The sequence below is a fragment of the Platalea leucorodia genome (assembly GCF_965183815.1).
Source record: "Platalea leucorodia genome assembly, chromosome: 4".
NCBI classification, from domain to species: Eukaryota; Metazoa; Chordata; class Aves; order Pelecaniformes; family Threskiornithidae; genus Platalea; species Platalea leucorodia.
This window is the reverse complement of record NC_138826.1, coordinates 120,497,736-120,505,807: the sequence shown is the minus strand read 5'-3', so window position 1 is coordinate 120,505,807 and position 8,072 is coordinate 120,497,736.

The following is an 8,072-nucleotide window of genomic DNA, read 5'->3' as shown; positions in this document are numbered from 1 at the left end:
CTTTCTTACTAACAATGTGTTTACAAGATTTAACCTAGAAAAGAGACAGCTAGAGAGGAATTTGTACCAAGAAATCCCTAGGGATCCCACAATTTATGTTGAATGGCTGGTGTAGAGTGACCTCACCAGAATTTTAAGTGACAAATCATCATGAACTGTGAGGACTGTAGACTCCATAAGCACTTGTGAAGTTAATACTGCGGTGTGCAAATGCCAGCCTGTCAAGGTTTTCCAGCTGTTGGCCAGAAAGGGGTGCAAGAGGGTTGTAGCCACAGAGCACTCTTCACTGGCTCCAAAATTACTCACTTTTAACCTTTAAGAACAGATGTCAAATGATTCCTGAGTTGTCTCCTTGGCTTATGTGTCAAAAAAAACCCCTCAGTGGCTTTGGCCTTGCAAACCAGTGGTGTTTACACTGCAGACTATCACGAGCTCTTTTGAAAGCCCTTTCCCTGTCACACAGCCCATACCGGGTTCCCAGCACCATCCACACTACAGCACCTTTACGGCTACAAACCTCCAGCTCCCACTTTGAAAAGAATTTTAATGAATCTGGGACCGTTTTGTGAGTGGTTTTAAAGAGCTGAACGATTACATTTAATAGCTTTTACCCTTTTTCTGGCATTTTAAATTTTCCTGAAATCTTTCCCGGTCATCACCACGTCACCCTTTGCTGCTGGCACAGCTGCATGGGGACAGTAGCTGTCTCGGACCAAGCAGGGTGAGATCTCCAAGGGCTGGCTCCTGCGAAGGACTGTCTTCGTACAGGTGTTCTTCTGAAAGCACATCTCTGTAGGGATGCTTGTGGCATTTGGCCAGCTTTTTTTGGACCTGATCCTTCTGCTGCCCCTAGCTCATGCCCCGTAGGACCACAGGGTATTTTTAAGTGCCTAAAACCACTAGTACCTCAGTGATCTGGTGAAACTGCCACCAGCAGTCTCACGTGTCCCAGTGGCCTTGTCGATACCTCTTCTGTTTGCTTGCACAGGGGCTGCAAGAGAAGTAACTTACTTCATTTGAAGCAACTGGACAGATTTATCTCAGTGTTTTGCAGCCCTCATCTCCTACCGGTGCTTTTGCTGGGCAGCTTTGCTGGGCGTACTGCATTCATTTCAGTCTCGCGTCGATACCATTTGATGGGTGAGGTGTCACTAGTAGGTGACTAAATATGTAACTGTGACATTGCCTGGCAATCTCTCCTGTTGGTTCCTCATTCAGAATAAACACGGTGCGCAATAAAACACTCCCTGGGTTTGTATGGTATCATTTCTCTGAGGAAGAGGATGAGTTGCTTGCTCAATATCTTCGTTTGCCCAAGAGCTTGGTGCTGAATCACAAAAAGGAATTGATTTGTGGTCCGTAACTCCGGCTGCCATGCGGTTTTCTTATTCAGACCAGCAGAATTTCTCACCCAGAGTCCACAGAACCAGCATGAAATTCCACATTGGTATCAGCCTTCAGCCGGCACGATGAAAGCTTCGGGCTTTTTCCAGTTCCTGTCTCTTTGGCCAACAAAAAGGAGATTTCTGCAGAAATCAAACTGTCAAAGGTGGGGTAATGCTTTAGCTTCATCAGTGCCCCCAGGACTGTGATATGTAGGAAAGGTATGTTCCTCCTTGGGAGCCAGGGAATGAAAGCAATACTCTCAGTTCATCCTCGTACGCAAAAATAGGATGAAGAAACCAAGGCCCGTTGCTTTGCTTAAACCCCAGCAGTAAACAAGGAGCGGGGGAGATGGATGTAACGAATTTTATGTGCCTCAGTCTATTTTTGGAGATACTTTTCTTGTGCCAGAGATGGCTCCAGCCCAGCAGAAGCGGGCAGGAGGGGACCTACCCACTGGGGCATGCTGCCACGTGAGCGCACAGCCCCGGCACCGTGCCAGAGCAGCCGGCGGGGTCTCCGGTCCCTACCGAGCCGGTACTTTGCCACCGATCCTTGGGAGCGAGAGCAGAGGCAGAGACCCACGAGAGGCAGCTCAGGCGTGACCTGACAAGCCCAGCTGGTTCTACACTATCACTGAAGCTGTCCCAATTTTGGGGACATGATGCAAATACCTCCAACCTCGTAACAAAGAAGTCCAACTGCATGCCAGGCTGTGTTAGCAAGAGTCTGCCCTAACACCGGTAAGTGGGTATAAGGCATTAAACTGGATTCACGTTACAGAAACCTCCGCCGCCGCCGTTAGCATCACTGGTGAATCACGACAGCAGGGTTGCTGAAGCTGCCCTGTCCCCTCAATCGTTAAGCAAAATCACACTGGAAATATAATGCTGAATGTGCATTCTCAGAGCCGTTATTAAGATTTACGGAGTAGTAAGCTGGTAAATCAGCCCTTTCCCCAGCCGAATTTTCACCTGTCTGCACAGTTGTTTCTCCAGCTACAAAATGCCCTGTGTGTAGTCAAAATGGGAAGGAAGATATCCAGCTTTTCTCCTAATAACCTTCTACAAAATCAGTCTTGGTTTTTAGGTAAGTTAAGTGTCCTGCCTCCCCTCAGCCCTCGGCTACTGCTGATGTGTTAATTTAGAACACCTCACCCTGCTGCCACAAATTATCTTTCCTTGGATTTTTACAAACGCTTTGAAGAAAAACTAAACCTTTAGCACTTTCTCCCTCCGCATAACCAGTTTAGGCTTATTAACTCTTGAGTAAAATCAGCTTAATGAAAATACGCTTTCACAATAAGTACGCTGCTAAAGGACCTCCTTTTTGCCCGTCAGTATTTCATGGCAGGGCCCGTGCAATGGTCTCCTGGGCCATCATGTGCAGCTCCCCCGGCAAGCTGGACTCACCCAGCCATTTCACATCATTTTATTTTTCCCAACCCACTTGCTGCCTGGCTTTTCCTTCCCAAAATTAAGCATGTGTGGGACAAGAGTGGAGGCAAAACTCTTCTCCTGTTCTTTTATTCTCATTTCCCATGCAAAGCTGTGGTGCAGATCTTGTTTCATTTTGCCCCGAAAACAGCCCTGCGATGCCCCTGGGGGAGAGCCTGGAGGAGCACCTGGGGTCCTCCACTGCTGGCTGAAAAAAACAGCCTGAGCAATCAGTGCTCTTTTCTATTTAAATGACTAACAGTGACAAAAATGGCAAAATAACCTTTGCCCATGGTCCCTTAGACAAAAACTCAAAACCTGACTTTTAGAATGCCAGGCAAATGCAGAGGGAAGGGAAACCCCTAGTGTCTCTGGGGACCTGGCTTCTCCACGACAATTATTTTCACTATTAAGTTTGCACCTTGCTGTTTGATTTCTCCCAGACTTTCCCACCTGGCTGCTGTTTGCTTATGCCTTTTGTTGGCTGCCTGACAGCGCTCGGCACAGGCAGCCGGACTTGCTGCCGTATCAACATGCCACATGGCTTCCTCGCCAGCCCAGCTGCTTATATTGTGTTTTTCTGTTCTGTCTTCATAGACTTAGAGCCGAGGGGGGCGCAGCGCTGGTTTTGGGGTACCCACGCCGCTTGCACAATGAGCCGGGGAGTAATCAGAGCAAGGAGAGGGGGTATTTGGCATAGGAAAAGGTAATTGCTCCCCGTTTCTCCCCACAGCAGCTAGGGGCTGGAGACCAGACACGTCTGGGCTGGTTATCCAGGCAGAGATGGGGCTGGGAAAGGCACAGGGTACACGTGCAAACGTGAAAATAAGCGGCATGGGTGCAGGCTGCCGTCCCGACAGGGAGTGCTCGCCAGGCGAGCGCCTGCGCCGTAACCCCGGATGACTCGGCACGTGTCGGCTGTGCTGATTTTAGGAGAGGACACTGAACATGAATGAGCACAAAACCAGCAGGTTCCTCCTTCCCTGGCAGAGCTGGAGCAAATGGGGTGGCTTAGAGGAGGTCGGGGGCTGGATGGGAGCCCGTCGTGGGCAAATCGCAGCACCTGGTGCCCCTGTATCCGAGCCCATCCCGTGCTCCAGCAGCACGGCATGTGCACGGGAAGTAATTACATGGGGTCTTAATTACCTTCCTAAATTAAGGCCTCAGTTACAGCACATGCCAACACTCGTATGTCCTGTGCGTTAAACCTGCCTGATGCTGTCAGTCTGGTTTCATTCAGGCCCGTGGAGATCCTGGGGATAAAGCACTTGAACACCCAGGTTAGGTTTGGTGAGGTATGTAAATCCCTCCCAAAAAATCTCAGTGCTTGTTCATCGCTGAAGCTGCTGCTCCGCTCCTAAGAGAAGGCTGCAGCGGAATGTGGGGTCTCAGCCTAGAAATTGCTTGGGAACAGTGGCAATAAATGCTTTCTCATGCTCTTTTTTTTTTTTTTTTTGCTGTTGCTGCTTTTGAGAAGTCCTTTTTGGGGATGAAATTTCACATGCCAGGTCTTAGCCTGGAAGGGAGATTTCTTGGAAAGGCTGGGCTGAATTTTTTCCTTTAGTTTTGAGATTAAAAGAATAGAATAACTCTGAGAAAATGTTTTTTCATACAGCAAATAGAAACAATTGCTGAAGACCCAAGCTGAACATCTGGAAAGCTCCCAAGCCAAACCCCAAGCCGAGGTATGAGAGGGCGGATGCTTTTTGTTAATAAAGCTGGCCAGCAGCAGCTTTGTCAAGTGCTGAAAATTATGAAACCGGCTTAAAGAATCATAAGGGCTAAAACTACAATGAAATGGGATTTTTCTTCATTTCCCTCTTGTGGTTTTGAAGCTTTAGGATCCCATTTTTCCACTTTCCTATTTTTTCAAACTTCAGTATTTAGAAACACTGGCACTGGGAAGAAGATTTCTGCTTCCCTTTTTTCTCTAATTCTTGAAATCCTCATGTGAACCAGAGAATTTCTGGAATTGAATCTTTAGGAAAAAAAAGGCCATGCCCCAGACACTACCAGCCACGTAATGAGAATCACAAGTGGGGTCAGTGGGGTCAATATGCCTAGGACCACGTGTGAATTAGAGTGATCATCAAGGCCGAAAATGCAGCCAAGGCCTAGGGACATACACGGACCTGGGGAAACCTCTACCCTCCAGCCCAAACTGCTCTGTGGGAAGTCCAGCCCAGCAGGCCAGCTGTACCCTGGGCTGCGTGGCCAGCAGCGTGGCCAGCAGGGCGAGGGAGGGGATTCTGCCCCTCTGCTCCGCTCTGGGGAGACCCCACCTGGAGCCCTGCGTCCAGCTCGGGGGTCCTCAGCACGGGAAGGACAGGGAGCTGTTGGAGCGGGGCCAGAGGAGGCCACAGAAATGATCGGAGGGATGGAGCACCTCTGCTGTGAGGAAAGGCTGGGAGAGCTGGGGTTGTTCAGCCTGGGGAAGAGAAGGCTGCGGGGAGACCTCATTGCGGCCTTTCAGTACTTAAAGGGGGCTTATAAGAAAGATGGGGACAGACTTTTTAGCAAGGCCTGCTGCGACAGGACAAGGGGTGATGGTGTTAAACTAAAAGAGGGTAGATTTAAGCTGAACATAAGTAGAAAATTTTTCACGATGAGGGTGGTGAGATAGGGGAAGGGGATGTGCAAGGGCAAGGGCTGCATGGGTCAGGGGAAAGGTGGTCTGAAAATCACATGAACAACATGTAGCATCACTCACAGCCCTGCAGCCATGCACCCCGCCTGGTGGTGCAGGTGACCAGATGTCTGCAAGGAGACGATGGGCTTGAAACTTTCTAGTTCAGTGCAGGTTGCCTCATGCCCCACGGACAAGCTGGCTATCTGCTCTGCATGCATGCGCTTAAACTGATTGCATGAAACCTTGCTTCATGCCTGTTGCTCAACAAAAGTCCTTATTAAAAATATGCAAAATCTTTCCATAAATAGCATGCATGCCATTTTTTTCTTACACAAGCTGCCCTTAGGCCTTCAGCTGCAGCTCATTTTGCATTTCACACAATAATTCCTTAGGACAGTTGGCTTTTAATCACAGACACAGCATAATTCAGCTACGGATGCACCGATACCCTGCTTTCTGACCATTTGGCTCTGACAGCGTGGAAGCCAGGACATGGGCTGGGACCGGGATGGTCACGCAGTGAGGAGCTGAAGAGACACTGGCAGGTGGTTCGCCCAAAGCTGTTTCCAAAATGGTCTTGGTGTTGCCATACCTATGAGCAAAGGGTGTAATAGTCATGAAGTGTCTGCTCGGATTTAAAAGTAGAAAAAGCTGGCCTTAGCTCACAAGGCAGCAGGACAGGCAGGACACAGGCAGTTGTTGTTTGGGCTTTGGGTGACTCTCAGCTGCAGCATCCTGATGTTTTTCTCAGCCCAAACTCCTTCCTTTCCAGGGTTCACTTTAGTTATTCAACCACACCCCCACCAAGAGAATTTCTGAACCATAGAAATACGACAACGCAGCCACCAGACATGGTTTTGCTCTAATTTAATCTTTATTTCAAAAATAAAAATAAAGTCCATGTCTTCATCAGCTGTACTAATGACTTCCCACGTGAGCTCAAACTGAAACGTGCATGAGACTCTGATTCACTGTGTTTACTTTGCGTGAAAGAAGGATGTTAGAAACTTTAAAAACATAATCGTGCATTGAATCTTATATAAATAATACTAATTTCATCTAACTATAATAATTATTATAGTTCTATTAAGATTATTTGTACCCTTACGTTAATAGAGCATCAGCCCAAAAGTATACCAAGAAAGAGATTAGAAAAAAATAATCAAGAAGTAAAGCACATCTCTCATCATCATTTTTCTTTGATTACTTAAAATAACCACAGCAAATCTGGTTTTGTAGGTCAGGTTTTCTTCAGCTGTTCAACCTCAGTGCAACCATTTTGTATTAGCACAAAGCGATTTGGTAATGCAGCACTTGGGCGAGTTTCTCACGCAGAGGGCCAGAAGCACATCAGTCCGTCTGCTCAGCAGCTGATGCTCAGGCACACGGCTTCCATCCTGGCCTTCAGAGGCCACTTTAAAGATTAATTTTTTTTTCCTTGCATGACCTTTGCTTGCTTCTTCCAAACACCTTGCATCAAAAAGAGAAAACCAACCAACCAACCAAATACTTAGAAGCCACCATCTTTGGATAGAGTGTTTCCTGCTTATTCCTGGCATGAGCTTATCTGTTTGGCCATGTATTCATAAAAATACCCATTAACTTATTCATTTTCCCTTCAAAGTCCCCAATAGAAAAGTGCAGACAACACTAAATGGAATAAAAAACGACAAATCCCGACACGCAAAACCACTTTTGGCTTGAAATAAGCCAAAAGGCTCAGTGGATTGGCGTGGCGTGCAGAGCAAATGCCGCAGATGGGTACTGAATGAACCGTGTCCGCCTGTTCTCGCACGGTCACAGTTAGGGTCACCGAAAGAGCTGCTGGCCTAAGCTTGCCCTAGCGGGGCTGATTTGCACTGAAAGGTACCAAGGCGCGTGGATGAAATCAGTTTTGGCAGCTCAGAGGTGGGAATGGCGATGAGCAGAGCTGGAGGAGGAACCCGCAGAGCTCCTCTGCTGCTTTCCAGAGACGTGAAGGGGCTGCCTGGAGGGGAAGGGCACTTCTCCAGCACGGGCAGCCAGGCAGCAAGAAGCAGCCTTATCAGCTAAAAGGCCAAAAATTCTTGCTGATTACAAGATAAGATCATGATTTAAGATTACTGCAAGGTCTGAGGCAGAAGCGACTTTGTATTTTACATGTCCAAATTCAATCACTTCTTTCTGCAGGTGCTCTTGGATCGTGTTCTTAACATCAATGTAGTAGCGCTCTGAACTGGTGAAGTGGCAGCTTATACGCTGCTCAAGGAACCGGGGCATCGCTCACTACCACAGCGATTACAAATGACCGGTGGAAAAAATCTCGCCCATCCCGGATCCAAGGCCCCATGGGTTTCAGTCCTTCTTTAGGGCACAGTGAGACCCCAGCCATGGTTCTTGGGTCCACCGCTGCTCTGCGGAGTTGTTGGGAACGGCACGAACAAACCGAGTGTTTTAATAACTCAACGTACTCCGTGCCCGCGCAGAAACTGGGTGCCTCTGAATAGGAAACGGCTCGGGCCTCCGCTCTGCTGAACTGCAACAGCTTATGAAGAGTCAAATCAACTTTGAAAAAACTGTAATGTGGTTAATTAAACTTCCTTTCCCCCCATTTCTCTTGTATGAAGTAAGACTTTGATCGGCGG